Source organism: Triticum urartu, chromosome 4A, assembly GCF_056163025.1.
Source record: "Triticum urartu cultivar PI428250 chromosome 4A, HENAU_Tu73, whole genome shotgun sequence".
NCBI classification, from domain to species: domain Eukaryota; kingdom Viridiplantae; phylum Streptophyta; class Magnoliopsida; order Poales; family Poaceae; genus Triticum; species Triticum urartu.
Genome location: NC_141876.1, coordinates 456,370,980 through 456,391,751, shown reverse-complemented (window position 1 = coordinate 456,391,751; position 20,772 = coordinate 456,370,980).

Genomic DNA, 20,772 nt, shown 5'->3' with positions numbered 1-20,772 from the left:
TCTGGGATGAAGCTTTTCTTACCGCCACATATCTCATAAATATTCGACCAAGTAAAGTTATCAAATTCGAAAGTCCCATCACACGTTTGTTTGGAGTAAAACCAGATTTCAAATCTATCCGAGTCTTTGTTTGTGCATGTTGGCCGAACCTAAGACCATACAACACATGAAAACTTGTGTTTCGTTCAAAAAATGTGTGTTTTGGGGCTATAGTCCTATGCATAAAGGAGTTAAGTGTTTAGATGTTCCCACAGGCAGAATTTATATATCTCGAGATGTTGTGTTTGATGAATCAGTTTTCCCTTTTGAGTCTCTTCATCCTAATGCCGACGCCCTTCTCCATCAAGAGATTCTTCTCCTTCCATCTACACTTCGAGATTTTGATCATGGGGGAAACAATTGCACTAACCAACATGATGATAATATTCCTGCTGGAACCAGTTCTTGTCTTCTGTGTGTGCAGGTCCCTGAAGAAAACGGAGTTCAAAACAATCAAAATGATCAAAATCCAGTCCAAAACGGAGCTATATTTCATGTGGAAGAAGAAGACGAAGCTGGCGCGACGTCCGAGGATGATTTGGCGGCGCCTACCACCCTTGTGCGTCAATCCTCCTCGGATCGGGCGCAGACATTTGCTCCGGATCACGAGCCGGTCAGTCTGGACAACCAGGCTCGGGCAAGCCGCTCCGCAGCTGCCACGTCCCCATGCAGAGAATCCCCCTTGACTGTCCCGCACATGCAGCCAATCGCTGCGAGGCGCGGCTCGCACATGCGGTCAACAAGCCTACCTGGCGCGGTTGGTGTGGGATCGGCCGCGACAACGGATGGTGCGGCCATGGACGAACAGGCCACATCCGTGGCCACCGGATCTGATGCGGCAACTCCTGGCTCCTCTCCGGGATCTTCTGCAACCAGCGAATCTGTGCGCCCCCGTGTACATCAACCACAACCAGCTACATCCAGAGTTACAACTCGGCTACAAAAAGGTATAAAGAACCCAAAAATAAGAACTGGTGGCACTATATCGTATGGTATGTTGTGTATCTCAGATGAGCCAACAAAACTAGATGATGCCCTTGGAGATCAAAAGTGGAAAAAGGCTATGGATGAGGAATATACAACTTTGATGAAAAACAAAACATGGCATTTGGTACCAAACCGGAAAGGTAGAAACATCATTGACTGTAAGTGGGTGTATAGGATCAAGAAAAAGGCAGATGGCTCCATTGACAGGTATAAAGCACGTGTTGTTGTTAATGGTTTTAAGCAGTGTTATGGTATTGATTATGAGGATAAATTTAGTCCAGTGGTAAAAGCTGCAACCATAAGACTTGTGCTAGCTATTGTTGTGTCTAGGGGATGGAGCTTAAGATAGCTAGATGTACAGAACACATTTTTGCATGGTGTTCTGGAAGAGGAGGTCTACATGAGGCAACCACCAGGTTATGAAAACAAACAAAAACCCCATTATGTATGCAAACTTGACAAGGCTCTCTATGGTTTGAAACAAGCACCTAGAGCATGGTACTCCAGGTTGAGTATGCAGTTGAAACGTCTTGGCTTTATTGCATCAAAAGCTGACACATCTCTCTTCATATATAATGAGGCAAATACTATTATCTTTGTGCTCATATATGTTGATTATATTATAGTTACAAGTTCTTCTCAGAATGTTACTGATGCTCTCTTGCGTGATCTAAGCTTAGAATTTGCTTTAAAGGATCTTGGTGATTTGAGTTTCTTCTTAGGCATTGAAGTTAAGAAGATTCATGATGGTATAGTGTTGAAACAGGAAAAATATGCCACTGAACTCTTGGCTCGGATGGGAATGAAGGACTGCAAGCCCTCACCCACATCATTATCCTCATCAGAACAATTGTCAGCATATGAAGGGGAGCCACTTAAGGAGGAGGAAAGCACTAGATACATAAGTGCTGTTAGAGCCTTGCAATACTTAACCTTGACACGACCAGATATTTCATTTGCTGTTAACAAAGTATGTCAATACTTACATGCTCCTACTTCTGCTCATTGGACAGCTGTCAAAAGGATCATACGGTATGTCAAGCATACTGTAGACTTGGGACTATATTTCAAGCATTCCAATTATACACTTGTTAGTGCTTTCTCTGATGCAGATTGGGTAGGCTGCAGTGATGATAGAAAATCCATAGGTGGTTTTGCTGTTTTCTTTGGTTCTAACCTTATTTCTGTTGGGGAACATAGTAATTTCAAAAAATTTCCTACGCACATGCAAGATCATGGTGATGCATAGAAACGAGAGGGGGAGAGTGTGATCTATGTTCCCTTGTAGATCGACAACGGAAGCGTTAACTTGGTCGATGTAGTCGTACGTCTTCACGGCCCGACCGATCAAGCACCGAAACTACGGCACCTCCGAGTTCTAGCACACGTTCATCTCGATGACGATCCCCGGACTCCGATCCAGCAAAGTGTCGGGGAAGAGTTCCGTCAGCACGACGGCGTGGTGACGATCTTGATGTACTACCGTCGCAGGGCTTCGCCTAAGCACCGCTACAATATTATCGAGGACTATGGTGGAAGGGGGCACTGCACACGGTTAAGAATATGATCACGTGGATCAACTTGTGTCTCTAGGGGGTGCCCCTGCCTCCGTATATAAAGGTTCAAAGGAGGGGGGCCGGCCGGCCATCATAGGGCGCGCAAGGAGGAGTCCTACTCCTTCCGGGAGTAGGACTCCCCCCCTTTCCTAGTTGGAATAGGATTCGCGGAGGGGGGAAAGGAGGAGAGAGAGGAGGAAGGGGAGCCGGCCCCCTGTCCTTGTCCTATTCGGACCAAGGGGGGGAGGGGCGCGCGGCCCATCTCTGGCCACCTCTCCTCTCTTCCACTAAGGCCCATATACCTCCCGGGGGGGTTCCGGTAACCTCCCGGTAATCCGGTAAAATCCCGATTTCACCCGGAACACTTCCGATATCCAAACATAGGCTTCCAATATATCAATCTTTATGTCTCGACCATTTCGAGACTCCTCGTCATGTCTGTGATCACATCCGGGACTCCGAATAACCTTCGGTACATCAAAATGCATAAACTCATAATATAACTGTCATCGTAACCTTAAGCGTGCGGACCCTACGGGTTCGAGAACAATGTAGACATGACCGAGACACGTCTCCGGTCAATAACCAATAGCGGGACCTGGATGCCCATATTGGTTCCTACATATTCTACGAAGATCTTTTATCGGTCAGACCGCATAACAACATACGTTGTTCCCTTTGTCATCGGTATGTCACTTGCCCGAGATTCGATCGTCGGTATCCCATACCTAGTTCAATCTCGTTACCGGCAAGTCTCTTTACTCGTTCCGTAATACATCATCCCGCAACTAACTTATTAGTTGCAATGCTTGCAAGGCTTCAGTGATGTGCATTACCGAGAGGGCCCAGAGATACCTCTCCGACAATCGGAGTGACAAATCCTAATCTCGAAATACGCCAACCCAACATGTACCTTTGGAGACACCTGTAGAGCTCCTTTATAATCACCCAGTTACGTTGTGACGTTTGGTAGCACACAAAGTGTTCCTCCGGCAAACGGGAGTTGCATAATCTCATAGTCATAGGAACATGTATAAGTCATGAAGAAAGCAATAGCAACATACTAAACAATCGGGTGCTAAGCTAATGGAATGGGTCATGTCAATCAGATCATTCAACTAATGATGTGATCTCGTTAATCAAATAACAACTCTTTGTCCATGTTTAGGAAACATAACCATCTTTGATTAACGAGCTAGTCAAGTAGAGGCATACTAGTGACACTCTGTTTGTCTATGTATTCACACATGTATTATGTTTCCGGTTAACACAATTCTAGCATGAATAATAAACTTTTATCATGATATAAGGAAATAAATAATAACTTTATTATTGCCTCTATGGCATATTTCCTTCAGTCTCCCACTTGCACTAGAGTCAATAATCTAGATTACAAAGTAATGATTCTCACACCCATGGAGCCTTGGTGCTGATCATGTTTTGCTCGTGGAAGAGGCTTAGTCAACGGGTCTGCAACATTCAGATCCGTATGTATCTTGCAAATCTCTATGTCTCCCACCTGGACTAGATCCCGGATGGAATTGAAGCGTCTCTTGATGTGCTTGGTTCTCTTGTGAAATCTGGATTCCTTCGCCAAGACAATTGCACCAGTATTGTCACAAAAGATTTTCATTGGTCCCGATGCATTAGGTATGACACCTAGATCGGATATGAACTCCTTCATCCAGACTCCTTCATTCGCTGCTTCCGAAGCAGCTATGTATTCCGCTTCACACGTAGATCCCGCCACGACGCTCTGTTTAGAACTGCACCAACTGACAGCTCCACCGTTTAATGTAAACACGTATCCGGTTTGTGATTTAGAATCGTCCGGATCAGTGTCAAAGCTTGCATCAACGTAACCGTTTACGATGAGCTCTTTGTCACCTCCATATACGAGAAACATATCCTTAGTCCTTTTCAGGTACTTCAGGATGTTCTTGACCGCTGTCCAGTGATCCACTCCTGGATTACTTTGGTACCTCCCTGCTAGACTTATAGCAAGGCACACATCAGGTCTAGTACACAGCATTGCATACATGATAGAGCCTATGGCCGAAGCATAGGGAACATCTTTCATTTTCTCTCTATCTTCTGCAGTGGTCGGGCATTGAGTCTTACTCAACTTCACACCTTGTAACACAGGCAAGAACCCTTTCTTTGCTTGATCCATTTTGAACTTATTCAAAATTTTGTCAAGGTATGTGCTTTGTGAAAGTCCAATTAAGCGTCTTGATCTATCTCTATAGATCTTAATGCCTAATATGTAAGCAGCTTCACCGAGGTCTTTCATTGAAAAACTCTTATTCAAGTATCCCTTTATGCTATCCAGAAATTCTATATCATTTCCAATTAGTAATATGTCATCCACATATAATATCAGAAATGCTACAGAGCTCCCACTCACTTTCTTGTAAATACAGGCTTCTCCAAAAGTCTGTATAAAACCAAATGCTTTGATCACACTATCAAAGCGTTTATTCCAACTCCGAGAGGCTTGCACCAGTCCATAAATGGATCGCTGGAGCTTGCACACTTTGTTAGCTCCCTTTGGATCGACAAAACCTTCTGGTTGCATCATATACAACTCTTCTTCCAGAAATCCATTCAGGAATGCAGTTTTGACATCCATCTGCCAAATTTCATAATCATAAAATGCGGCGATTGCTAACATGATTCGGACAGACTTAAGCATCGCTACGGGTGAGAAGGTCTCATCGTAGTCAATCCCTTGAACTTGACGAAAACCTTTTGCGACAAGTCGAGCTTTGTAGACAGTAATATTACCGTCAGCGTCAGTCTTCTTATTGAAGATCCATTTATTCTCTATTGCTTGCCGATCATCGGGCAAGTCAACCAAAGTCCATACTTTGTTCTCATACATGGATCCCATCTCAGATTTCATGGCTTCAAGCCATTTTGTGGAATCTGGGCTCACCATCGCTTCTTCATAGTTCGTAGGTTCATCATGATCTAGTAGCATGATTTCCAGAACAGGATTACCGTACCACTCTGGCGCGGATCTCACTCTGGTTGATCTACGAGGTTCAGTAGTATCTTGTTCTGAAGTTTCATGATCATCATCATTAGCTTCCTCACTGACTGGTGTAGGTGTCACAGAAACAGTTTTCTGTGATGCACTACTTTCTAATAAGGGAGCAGGTACAGTTACCTCATCAAGTTCTACTTTCCTCCCACTCACTTCTTTCAAGAGAAACTCCTTCTCCAGAAAGTTTTCCGAACTTAGCAACAAAAGTCTTGCCTTCGGATCTGTGATAGAAGGTGTATCCAATAGTCTCCTTTGGATATCCTATGAAGACACATTTCTCCGATTTGGGTTTGAGCTTATCAGGTTGAAGCTTTTTCACATAAGCATCGCAGCCCCAAACTTTCAGAAACGACAACTTTGGTTTCTTGCCAAACCATAGTTCATAAGGCGTCGTCTCAACGGATCTTGATGGTGCCCTATTTAACGTGAATGCGGCCGTCTCCAAAGCATAACCCCAAAACGATAGCGGTAAATCAGTAAGAGACATCATAGATCGCACCATATCTAGTAAAGTATGATTACAACGTTCGGACACACCATTACGCTGTGGTGTTCCGGGTGGCGTGAGTTGCGAAACTATTCCGCATTGTTTCAAATGTACACCGAACTCGTAACTCAAATATTCTCCTCCACGATCAGATCGTAGAAACTTTATTTTCTTGTTACAATGATTTTCAACTTCACTCTGAAATTCTTTGAACTTTTCAAACGTTTCAGACTTATGTTTCATTAAGTAGATATACCCATATCTTCTTAAGTCATCTGTGAAGGTGAGAAAATAATGATATCCGCCACGAGCCTCAATATTCATCGGACCACATACATCAGTATGTATGATTTCCAACAAATCTGTTGCTCTCTCCATCGTACCGGAGAACGACGTTTTAGTCATCTTGCCCATGAGGCACGGTTCGCAAGTACCAAGTGATTCATAATCAAGTGGTTCCAAAAGTCCATCAGTATGGAGTTTCTTCATGCGCTTTACACCAATATGACCTAAACGGCAGTGCCACAAATAAGTTGCACTATCATTATCAACTCTGCATCTTTTGGCTTCAACATTATGAATATGTGTGTCACTACTATCGAGATTCAATAAGAATAGACCATTCTTCAAGGGTGCATGACCATAAAAGATATTACTCATATAAATAGAACAACCATTATTCTCTGATTTAAATGAATAACCGTCTCGCATCAAACAAGATCCAGATATAATGTTCATGCTCAATGCTGGCACCAAATAACAATTATTTAGGTCTAATATTAATCCAGAAGGTAGATGTAGAGGTAGCGCGCCGACTGCGATCACATCGACTTTGGAACCGTTTCCCACGCGCATCGTCACCTCGTCCTTAGCCAATCTTCGCTTAATCCGTAGTCCCTGTTTCGAGTTGCAAATATTAGCAACAGAACCAGTATCAAATACCCAGGTGCTACTGCGAGCATTAGTAAGGTACACATCAATAACATGTATATCACATATACCTTTGTTCACCTTGCCATCCTTCTTATCCGCCAAATACTTGGGGCAGTTCCGCTTCCAGTGTCCAGTCTGCTTGCAGTAGAAGCACTCAGTTTCAGGCTTCGGTCCAAACTTGGGTTTCTTCTCTCGAGCAGCAACTTGCTTGCTGTTCTTCTTGAAGTTCCCCTTCTTCTTCCCTTTGCCCTTTTTCTTGAAACTAGTGGTCTTGTTGACCATCAACACTTGATGCTCCTTTTTGATTTCTACCTCCGCAGCTTTCAACATTGCAAAGAGCTCGGGAATAGTCTTATTCATCCCTTGCATATTATAGTTCATCACGAAGCTCTTGTAGCTTGGTGGCAGTGATTGGAGAATTCTGTCAATGGCGCAATCATCCGGAAGATTAACTCCCATTTGAATCAAGTGATTATTATACCCAGACATTTTGAGTATATGCTCACTGACAGAACTGTTCTCCTCCATCTTGCAGCTATAGAACTTATTGGAGACTTCATATCTCTCAATCCGGGCATTTGCTTGAAATATTAACTTCAACTCCTGGAACATCTCATATGCTCCATGACGTTCAAAACGTCGTTGAAGTCTCGGTTCTAAGCCGTAAAGCATGGCACATTGAACTATCGAGTAGTCATCAGCTTTGCTCTGCCAAACGTTCACAACATCTGGTGTTGCTCCAGCAGCAGGCCTGGCACCCAGCGGTGCTTCCAGGATGTAATTCTTCTGTGCAGCAATGAGGATAATCCTCAAGTTACGGACCCAGTCCGTGTAATTGCTACCATCATCTTTCAACTTTGCTTTCTCAAGGAACGCATTAAAATTCAACGGAACAACAGCACGGGCCATCTATCTACAATCAAACATACATAAGCAAGATACTATCAGGTACTAAGTTCATGATAAATTTAGGTTCAATTAATCATATTACTTAAAGAACTCCCACTTAGATAGACATCCCTCTAATCCTCTAAGTGATTACGTGATCCAAGTCAACTAAACCATGTCCGATCATCACGTGAGATGGAGTAGTTTCATTGGTGAACATCACTATGTTGATCATATCTACTATATGATTCATGCTCGACCTTTCGGTCTCCGTGTTCCGAGGCCATATCTGTATATGCTTGGCTCGTCAAGTATAACCTGAGTATTCCGCGTGTGCAACTGTTTTGCACCCGTTGTATTTGAACGTAGAGCCTATCACACCCGATCATCACGTGGTGTCTCAGCACGAAGAACTTTCGCAACGGTGCATACTCAGGGAGAACACTTCTTGATAATTAGTGAGAGATCATCTTATAATGCTACCGTCAATCAAAGCAAGATAAGATGCATAAAAGATAAACATCACATGCAATCAATATAAGTGATATGATATGGCCATCATCATCTTGTGCTTGTGATCTCCATCTCCGAAGCACCATCAAGATCACCATCGTCACCGGCGCGACACCTTGATCTCCATCGTAGCATCGTTGTTGCCTCGCCAATCTTATGCTTCCACGACTATCGCTACCGCTTAGTGATAAAGTAAAGCATTACAACGCGATTGCATTGCATACAATAAAGCGACAACCATATGGCTCCTGCCAGTTGCCGATAACTCGGTTACAAAACATGATCATCTCATACAATAAAATTTAGCATTATGTCTTGACCATATCACATCACAACATGCCCTGCAAAAACAAGTTAGACGTCCTCTACTTTGTTGTTGCAAGTTTTACGTGGCTGCTACGGGCTTAAGCAAGAACCAATCTTACCTACACATCAAAACCACAACGATAGTTTGTCAAGTTGGTGCTGTTTTAACCTTCGCAAGGACCGGGCGTAGCCACACTCGGTTCAACTAAAGTTGGAGAAACTGTCACCCGCAAGCCACCTATGTGCAAAGCACGTCGGGAGACCCGGTCTCGCGTAAGCGTACGCGTAATGTCGGTCCGGGCCGCTTCGTCCAACAATACCGCCGAACCAAAGTATGACATGCTGGTAAGCAGTATGACTTATATCGCCCACAACTCACTTGTGTTCTACTCGTGCATATAACATCAACATATAAAACCTAGGCTCGGATGCCACTGTTGGGGAACGTAGTAATTTCGAAAAATTTCCTACGCACACGCAAGATCATGGTGATGCATAGCAACAAGAGGGGGAGAGTGTGATCTACGTACCCTTGTAGATCGACAACGGAAGCGTTAACTTGGTTGATGTAGTCGTACGTCTTCACGGCCCGACCGATCAAGCACCGAAACTACGACACCTCCGAGTTCTAGCACACGTTCAGCTCGATGATGATCCCCGAACTCCGATCCAGCAAAGTGTCGGGGAAGAGTTCCGTCAGCACGACGGCGTGGTGACGATCTTGATGTACTACCGTCGCAGGGCTTCGCCTAAGCACCGCTACAATATTATCGAGGACTATGGTGGAAGGGGGCATCGCACACGGTTAAGAATATGATCACGTGGATCAACTTGTGTCTCTAGGGGGTGCCCCTGCCTCCGTATATAAAGGTTCAAAGGAGGGGGGCTGGCCGGCCATCATAGGGCGCGCCAGGAGGAGTCCTACTCCTTCCTGGAGTAGAACTCCCCCCTTTCCTAGTTGGAATAGGATTCGAAGAGGGGGGAAAGGAGGAGAGAGAGGAGGAAGGGGGGCCGGCCCCCTCTCCTTGTCCTATTCGGACCAAGGGGGGGAGGGGCGCGCGGCCCATCTCTGGCCACCTCTCCTCTCTTCCACTAAGGCCCACTAAGGCCCATATACCTCCCGGGGGGTTCCGGTAACCTCCCAGTAATCCGGTAAAATCCCGATTTCACCCGGAACACTTCCGATATCCAAACATAGGCTTCCAATATATCAATCTTTATGTCTCGACCATTTCGAGACTCCTCGTCATGTCTGTGATCACATCCGGGACTCCGAACAACCTTCGGTACATCAAAATGCATAAACTCATAATATAACTGTCATCGTAACCTTAAGCGTGCGGACCCTACGGGTTCGAGAACAATGTAGACATGACCGAGACACGTCTCCGGTCAATAACCAATAGCGGGACCTGGATGCCCATATTGGTTCCTACATATTCTACGAAGATCTTTTATCGGTCAGACCGCATAACAACATACGTTGTTCCCTTTGTCATCGGTATGTCACTTGCCCGAGATTCGATCGTCGGTATCCCATACCTAGTTCAATCTCGTTACCGGCAAGTCTCTTTACTCGTTCCGTAATACATCATCCCGCAACTAACTTATTAGTTGCAATGCTTGCAAGGCTTCAGTGATGTGCATTACCGAGAGGGCCCAGAGATACCTCTCCGACAATCGGAGTGACAAATCCTAATCTTGAAATACGCCAACCCAACATGTACCTTTGGAGACACCTGTAGAGCTCCTTTATAATCACCCAGTTACGTTGTGACATTTGGTAGCACACAAAGTGTTCCTCCGGCAAACGGGAGTTGCATAATCTCATAGTCATAGGAACATGTATAAGTCATGAAGAAAGCAATAGCAACATACTAAACGATCGGGTGCTAAGCTAATGGAATGGGTTATGTCAATCAAATCATTCAACTAATGATGTGATCCCGTTAATCAAATAACAACTCTTTGTCCATGGTTAGGAAACATAACCATCTTTGATTAACGAGCTAGTCAAGTAGAGGCATACTAGTGACACTCTGTTTGTCTATGTATTCACACATGTATTATGTTTCCGGTTAATACAATTCTAGCATGAATAATAAACTTTTATCATGATATAAGGAAATAAATAATAACTTTATTATTGCCTCTAGGGCATATTTCCTTCAATTTCATGGAGTGCCAGGAAACAAGCAATAATATCAAGGTCAAGTAGTGAAGCTGAGTACAAATCACTGGCAAATGCTACTGCGGAAATCATTTGGCTTGAATCTTTGCTTGAGGAATTGGGTGTGAAGCAACATCGTACTTCATGTATGTGGTGTGATAATTTGGGTGCTACTTATTTAAGTGCCAATCCTGTCTTTCATGCCAGAACCAAGCACATTGAGATAGATTTTCACTTTGTACGAGAAAGAGTTGCAGAGAAGAAGTTGGAGATACGCTTTATTCCTTCCAAAGATCAAGTAGCGGATGGATTCACTAAAGCTCTACCATACAAGCCATTTGAAGCATTCAAGAACAATCTTAATATAGGATAGGTAGTTCAGATTAAGGGAGGGTGTTAGACTTAGAGATATTTGATTGCAATCTTAACTACTTATCTCTCCCTCTGTCGTGTAACCTCCTATCCTTATCCTGCCACATCCTAGCGATTGGTATGTTCCTTGTAAACCACGACAGTGGTAATTCCTGCCCTCAATCAATAAATACTCGTGGATCCTCTATGGAGGAGTAGGAACGCTTCCATCAAACCAATCTTACAAATGCTGCAAACAACAATGAAAAATGTTGCGACAGTACTGCAAGCAATGACAACATATGCTACGATCATTCTGACTAAAAATGCACAACGTCAAAGGAGGATGCTGCAACCGATGAGATGACGTGCTACAATCGATGAGGGACGACATGCTACAACCAGCAAGACAAATGTTGCAACTGGAGGGAAGAAATGTTGCAAACAATGGGACAAAATGCTGCAAGGTCGACTGAGACTTCGTTAAATCTCAGTCAACTGAGTTTTGCATGCCCGGTACGAATAACCTAGGATGAGATATGAGAAACCAAAACATCACTAGCTTCGTGACATTGGCCGCGAAGGCCATACTACACGGGGATGGAGCTGGGAGGTCGTTATTCTGCACGATGTCACCTGTACCATCAAGATGCTATCACTACCGCCCATCCCCTGCCCCCCTTCCCAGGGGTGAGAAGATCACGGGAGATGTGGGGAGCCAACATAGATAGTGGTAGAAGATAATGGCTGCTCTTTGGGGTTTCTCTAAGTCCAAATTCCGAGCCAACCAAAGTACTTCCTCTGTAAAGAAATATAAGAGCGTTTAGCAGGGGGAGTATTTGTCATCTTGACGAACACCCGCGCTTAGAGGGTGGGAGTATCTTTCTCTGCTTTATGCATAACCATTTTTCATTTAATTGACAATAGTAAAATTATGTAGCACTTGCAGGAGACACGTTAAGGGATATGTCAAAACAGGCTGAGGCTAGTGGAAACAGAAACCTAATGTGTTCATTTTAGGCTACGTTCGGTGCACAGGAACTCTGCAGGCCCAGTTTCCACAGGAATTTTTGCCAGTAAGTCTGTTCGCTCTGCAGGAATAAGGTGTGTCCATTCCACGGGAAAACACCATGGACCTGTACTTTTCATGGGAAAAATAACATCTACTCAGATCAAAGGAAATGCCCTGTTGAAGACCTATGGTTGCACTGTTCACCCAACATCACATCCTGTACCTTTTTCCATTCCATTGTTTTGCCCTCCTCCAGTCCGAACGCAGCCTTAGCGTCTAATTTGTACTAGATGCTAGGTTCATCTTAGTCTAATTTGTACATTCTAGGGATGTGTATGTGAAGGAAATATGCCCTAGAGGCAATAATAAAGTTATTATTTATTTCCTTATTTCATGATAAATGTTTATTATTCATGCTAGAATTGTATTAACCAGAAACGTAATACATGTGTGAATACATAGACAAACAGAGTGTCACTAGTATGCCTCTACTTGACTAGCTCGTTAATCAAAGATGGTTATGTTTCCTAACCATGGAAAAAGAGTTGTTATTTGATTAACGGGATCACATCATTAGGTGAATGATCTGATTGACATGACCCATTCCATTAGCTTAGCACCCGATCGTTTAGTATGTTGCTATTGCTTTCTTCATGACTTATACATGTTCCTATGACTATGAGATTATGCAACTCCCGTTTGCCGGAGGAACACTTAGTGTGCTACCAAACGTCACAACGTAACTGGGTGATTATAAAGGTGCTCTACAGGTGTCTCCAAAGGTACATGTTGGGTTGGCGTATTTCGAGATTAGGATTTGTCACTCCGATTGTCGGAGAGGTATCTCTGGGCCCTCTCGGTAATGCACATCACATAAGCCTTGCAAGCATTGCAACTAATGAGTTAGTTGTGAGATGATGTATTACGCAATGAGTAAAGAGACTTGCCGGTAATGAGATTGAACTAGGTATTGAGATACCGACGATCGAATCTCGGGCAAGTAACATACCGATGACAAAGGGAACAACGTATGTTGTTATGCGGTCTGACTGATAAAAGATCTTCGTAGAATATGTAGGAGCCAATATGAGCATCCAGGTTCCGCTATTGGTTATTGACCGGAGACGTGTCTCGGTCATGTCTACATTGTTCTCGAACCCGTAGGGTCCGCACGCTTAAGGTTTCGATGATAGTTATATTATGAGTTTATGCATTTTGATGTACCGAAGTTTGTTCGGAGTCCCGGATGTGATCACGGACATGATGAGGAGTCTCGAAATGGTCGAGACATAAAGATTGATATATTGGAAGCCTATATTTGGATATCGGAAGTGTTCCGGGTGAAATCGGGATTTTACCGGAGTACCGGGAGGTTACCGGAACCCCCCGGGAGGTATATGGGCCTTAGTGGGCCTTAGTGGAAGAGAGGACATGTGGCCAGGGCTGGGCCGCGCGCCCCTCCCCCCCTAGTCCGAATAGGACAAGGAGAGGGGGCCGGCGCCCCCCTTCCTTCTCTCTCTCCTCTTTCCCCCTCCCGAATCCTATTCCAACTAGGAAAGGGGGGGAATCCTACTCCCGGAGGGAGTAGGACTCCTCCTGGCGCGCCCTCTCCTGGCCGGCCGCACCCCCCTTTGATCCTTTATATACGGGGGCAGGGGGCACCCCTAGACACACAAGTTGATCCAGGTGATCATATTCTTAGCCGTGTGCGGTGCCCCCTTCCACCATAGACCTCGATAATATTGTAGCGGTGCTTAGGCGAAGCCCTGCGACGGTAGTACATCAAGATCTTCACCACGCCGTCGTGCTGACGGAACTCTTCCCCGACACTTTGCTGGATCGGAGTCCGAGGATCGTCATCGAGCTGAACGTGTGCTAGAACTCGAAGGTGCCGTAGTTTCGGTGCTTGATCGGTCGGGCCGTGAAGACGTACGACTACATCAACCACGTTGTGCTAACGCTTCCGCTGTCGGTCTACAAGGGTACGTAGATCACACTCTCCCTCTCGTTGCTATGCATCACCATGATCTTGCGTGTGCGTAGGAATTTTTTTGAAATTACTACGTTCCCCAACAGTGGCATCCGAGCCTAGGTTTTATGTGTTGATGTTATATGCACGAGTAGAACACAAGTGAGTTGTGGGCGATATAAGTCATACTGCTTACCAGCATGTCATACTTTGGTTCAGCGGTATTGTTGGACGAAGCGGCCCGGACCGACATTACGCGTACGCTTACGCGAGACCGGTTCTCCCGACGTGCTTTGCACAAAGGTGGCTAGCGGGTGACAGTTTCTCCAACTTTAGTTGAACCGAGTGTGGCTACGCCCGGTCCTTGCGAAGGTTAAAACAGCACCAACTTGACAAACTATCGTTGTGGTTTTGATGCGTAGGTTAGATTGGTTCTTGCTTAAGCCCGTAGCAGCCACGTAAAACTTGCAACAACAAAGTAGAGGACGTCTAACTTGTTTTTGAAGGGCATGTTGTGATGTGATATGGTCAAGACATGATGCTAAATTTTATTGTATGAGATGATCATGTTTTGTAACCGAGTTATCGGCAACTGGCAGGAGCCATATGGTTGTCGCTTTATTGTATGCAATGCAATCGCGCTGTAATGCTTTACTTTATCACTAAGCGGTAGCGATAGTCATGGAAGCATAAGATTGGCGAGACGACAACGATGCTACGATGGAGATCAAGGTGTCGCGCTGGTGACGATGGTGATCACGACGGTGCTTCAAATATGGAGATCACAAGCACAAGATGATGATGGCCATATCATATCACTTATATTGATTGCATGTGATGTTTATCTTTTATACATCTTATTTTTGCTTAGTTTGACGGTAGCATTTTAAGATGATCTCTCACTAATTATCAAGAAGTGTTCTCCCTGAGTATGCACCGTTGCGAAAGTTCTTCGTGCTGAGACACCACGTGATGATCTGGTGTGATAGGCTCTACGTTCAAATACAACGGGTGCAAAACAGTTGCACACATGGAATACTCAGGTTATACTTGACGAGCCAAGCATATACAGAGATGGCCTCGGAACACGGAGACCGAAAGGTCGAGCGTGAATCATATAGTAGATATGATCAACATAGTGATGTTCACCAATGAAACTGCTCCATCTCACGTGATGATCGGACATGGTTTAGTTGATTTGGATCACGTGATCACTTAGAGGATTAGAGGGATGTCTATCTAAGTGGGAGTTCTTAAGTAATATGATTAATTGAACTTAAATTTATCATGAACTTAGTCCTGGTAGTATTTTGCAAATTATGTTGTAGATCAATAGCTCGCGTTGTTGCTTCCCCGTGTTTATTTTGATATGTTCCTAGAGAAAATTGTGTTGAAAGATGTTAGTAGCAAAGATGCGGATTGGATCCGTGATCTGAGGTTTATCCTCATTGCTGCACAGAAGAATTATGTTCTTGATGCACCGCTAGGTGACGGACCTATTGCAGGAGCAGATGCAGACGTTATGAACGTTTGGCTAGCTCAATATGATGACTATTTGATAGTTTAGTGCACCATGCTTAACGGCTTAGAATCGGGACTTCAAAGACGTTTTGAACGTCATGGACCATATGAGATGTTCCAGGAGTTGAAGTTAATATTTCAAGCAAATACCCGAGTTGAGAGATATGAAGTCTCCAACAAGTTCTATAGCTAAAAGATGGAGGAGAATCGCTCAACTAGTGAGCATGTGCTTAGATTGTCTGGGTACTACAATCGCTTGAATCAAGTGGGAGTTAATCTTCCAGATAAGATAGTGATTGACAGAATTCTCTAGTCACCATCACCAAGTTAGTAGAACTTCGTGATGAACTATAGTATGCAAGGGATGACGAAACGACTCCCGAGCTTTTCATGATGATGAAATCGATGAAGGTAGAAATCAAGAAAGAGCATCAAGTGTTGATGGTAGACAAGACCAATAGTTTCAATAAAAGGGCAAAGGGAAGAAGGGGAACTTCAAGAAGAACGGCAAGCAAGTTGCTGCTCAAGTGAAGAAGCCCAAGTCTGGTCCTAAGTCTGAGACTAAGTGCTTCTACTGCAAAGGGACTGGTCACTGGAAGCGGAACTACCCCAAGTATTTGGCGGATAAGAAGGATGGCAAAGTGAACAAAGGTATATTTGATATACAGATTATTAATGTGTATTTTACTAGTGTTCATAGCAACCCCTCGGCATTTGATACTGGTTCAGTTGCTAAGAGTAGTAACTCGAAACGGGAGTTGCAGAATGAACAGAAACTAGTTAAGGGTGAAGTGACGATGTGTGTTGGAAGTAGTTCCAAGATTGATATGATCATCATCGCACACTCCCTATACTTTCGGGATTAGTGTTGAACCTAAATAAGTGTTATTTGGTGTTTGCGTTGAGCATGAATATGATTTGATCATGTTTATTGCAATACGGTTATTCATTTAAGTTAGAGAATAATTGTTGTTCTGTTTACATGAATAAAACCTTATATGGTAACACACCCAATGAAAATGGTTCATTGGATCTCGATCGTAGTGATACACATATTCATAATATTGAAGACAAAAGATGCAAAGTTAATAATGATAGTGCAACTTATTTGTGGCACTGCCGTTTAGGTCATATTGGTGTAAAGCGCATGAAGAAACTCCATGCTGATGAGATTTTGGAATCACTTGATTATGAATCACTTGATGCTTGCGAACCATGCCTTATGGGCAAGATGACTAAGACTCCGTTCTCCGGAACAATGGAGCGAGCAACTGACTTATTGGAAATAATACATACTAATGTATGTGATCCGATGAGTGTTGAGGCTTGCGGCGGGTATTGTTATTTTCTGACATTCACAGATGATTTGAGCAAGATATGGGTATATCTACTTGATGAAACACAAGTCTGAAACATTTGAAAAGTTCAAAGAATTTCAGAGTGAAGTGAAGAATAATCGTAACAAGAAAATAAGAATTTCTACGATATGATCGCAGAGGTAAAATATTTGAAGTCACGAGTTTGGCCTTCAGTTAAAACAATGTGAAATAGTTTCACTACTCACGCCACCCGGAGCACCACAATGTAATGGTGTGTCCGAATGTCATAACTGTACTTTATTAGATATTGTGCGATCTATGATGTTTCTTACCGATTTACCACTATAGTTTTGGGGTTATGCATAGAGACAACTGCATTCACGTTAAATAGGGCACCATATAAATCCGTTGAGACGACATCTTATGAACTGTGGTTTGGTAAGAAACCAAAGTTGTTGTTTCTTAAAGTTTGGAGTTGCAATGCTTATGTGAAAATGTTTCAACCTGATAAGCTCGAACCCAAATCGGAGAAATGCGTCTTCATAGGATACCCAAAGAAGACTATTGGGTACACCTTCTAATCACATATCCAAAGGCAAAATATTCGTTGCTAAGAATGGATCCTTTCTAGAGAAGGAGTTTCTCTCGAAAGAAGTGAGCGGGAGGAAAGTAGAACTTGATGAGGTAACTGTACCTTCTCCCTTATTGGAAAGTAGTTCATCACAGAAATCTGTTCCTGTGACTACTACACCAATTAGTGAGGAAGCTAACGATGATGATCATGTAACTTCAGATCAAGTTACTACCGAATCTCGTAGGTCAACCAGAGTAAGATCCGCACCAGAGTGGTACGGTAATCCTGTTCTGGAAGTTATGTTACTAGACCATGACGAACCTGCGAACTATGAGGAAGCGATGATGAGCCCAGATTCCGTAAAATGGCTTGAGGCCATGAAATCCGAGATGAGATCCATGTATGAGAACAAAGTATGGACTTTGGTTGACTTGCCCGATGATCGGCAAGCCATTGAGATTAAATGGATCTTCAAGAGGAAGACAGACGCTGATAGTAGTGTTACTATCTACAAAGCTAGACTTGTCGAAAAAGGTTTTTGACAAAGTTCAAGGTGTTGACTACGATGAGATTTTCTCACTCGTATCGATGCTTAAAGTCTGTCCGAATCATGTTAGCAATTGCCGCATTTTATGAAATCTGGCAAATGGATAACAAAACTGCGATCCTTAATGGATTTCTTAAAGAAGAGTTGTATATGATGCAACCAGAAAGTTTTGTCAATCCTAAAGGTATTAACAAAATGTGCAAGCTCCAACGATCCATCTATGGACTGGTGCAAGCATCTCAGAGTTGGAATACATGCTTTGATGAGTTGATCAAAGCATATAGTTTTATACAGACTTGCGGTGAAGCCTGTATTTACAAGAAAGTGAGTGGGAGCACTACAACATTTCTGATAAGTATATGTGAATGACATATTGTTGATCGGAAATAATGTACAATTATTCTGCAAAGCATAAAGGAGTGTTTGAAAGGAGTTTTTCAAAGAAAGACCTCGGTGAAGCTGCTTACATATTGAGCATCAAGATCTATAGAGATAGATCAAGAAGCTTGATAAGTTTTTTCAATGAGTACATACCTTGACAAGATTTTGAAGTAGTTCAAAATGGAACAGTCAGAGAAAGGGTTCTTACCTGTGTTACAAGGTATGAAATTGAGTAAGACTCAAAACCCGACCACGGCAGAAGATAGAAAGAGAATGAAAGTCATTCCCTATGCCTCAGCCATAGGTTCTATAAAGTATGTCATGCTGTGTACCAGATCTATTGTATACCCTACACTGATTTTGGCAAGGGAGTACAATAGTGATCTAGGAGTAGATCATTGGACAGCGGTCAAAATTATCATTAGTGGAATAAGGATATGTTTCTCGATTATGGAGGTGACAAAAGGTTCGTCGTAAAGAGTTACGTCGATGCAAGTTTTGACACTGATCTAGATAACTTTAAGTCTCAATCTGGATACATATTGAAAGTGGGAGCAATTAGCTAGAGTAGCTCCGTGCAGAGCATTGTTGACATAGATATTTGCAAAATACATACGGATCTGAATATGGCAGACCCGTTGACTAAGATTCTCTCACAAGCAAAACATGATCACACCTAAGTACTCTTTGGGTGTTAATCACATAGCGATGTGAACTAGATTACTGAATCTAGTAAACCCTTTGGGTGTTGGTCACATGGCGATGTGAACTATGGGTGTTAATCACATGATGATGTGAACTATCGATGTTAATCACATGGTGATGTGATCTAGATTATTGACTCTAGTGCAAGTGGGAGACTGAAGGAAATATGCCCTAGAGGCAATAATAAAGTTATTATTTATTTCCTTATTTCATGATAAATGTTTATTATTCATGCTAGAATTGTATTAACCGGAAACGTAATACATGTGTGAATACATAGACAAACAGAGTGTCACTAGTATGCCTCTACTTGACTAGCTCGTTAATCAAAGATGGTTATGTTTCCTAACCATGGACAAAGAGTTGTTATTTGATTAACGGGATCACATCATTAGGTGAATGATCTGATTGACATGACCCATTCCATTAGCTTAGCACCCGATCGTTTAGTATGTTGCTATTGCTTTCTTCATGACTTATACATGTTCCTATGACTATGAGATTATGCAACTCCCGTTTGCCGGAGGAACACTTTGTGTGCTACCAAACGTCACAACGCAACTGGGTGATTATAAAGGTGCTCTACAGGTGTCTCCAAAGGTACATGTTGGGTTGGCGTATTTCGAGATTAGGATTTGTCACTCCGATTGTCGGAGAGGTATCTCTGGGCCCTCTCGGTAATGCACATCACATAAGCCTTGCAAGCATTGCAACTAATGAGTTAGTTGTGAGATGATGTATTACGGAATGAGTAAAGAGACTTGCCGGTAACGAGATTGAACTAGGTATTGAGATATTGATGATCGAATCTCGGGCAAGTAACATACCGATGACAAAGGGAACAACGTATGTTGTTATGCGGTCTGACCGATAAAAGATCTTCGTAGAATATGTAGGAGCCAATATGAGCATCCAGGTTCCGCTATTGGTTATTGACCGGAGACGTGTCTCGGTCATGTCTACATTGTTCTCGAACCCGTGGGGTCCGCACGCTTAAGGTTTCGATGACAGTTATATTATGAGTTTATGCATTTTGATGTACCGAAGTTTGTTCGGAGTCCCGGATGTGATCACGGACATGACGAGGAGTCTCGAAATGGTCGAGACATAAAGATTGATATATTGGAAGCCTATATTTGGATATCGGAAGTGTTCCGGATGAAATCGGGATTTTACCGGAGTACCGGGAGGTTACCGGAACCCCCCGGGAGGTATATGGGCCTTAGTGGGCTTTAGTGGAAGAGAGGAGAGGTGGCCAGGGCTGGGCCGCGCGCCCCTCCCCCCTAGTCCGAATAGGACAAGGAGAGGGGGCCGGCGCCCCCTTCCTTCTCTCTCTCCTCTTTCCCCCTCCCGAATCCTATTCCAACTAGGAAAGGGGGGGAATCCTACTCCCGGAGGGAGTAGGACTCCTCCTGGCGCGCCCTCTCCTGGTCGGCCGCACCCCCCCTTTGATCCTTTATATACG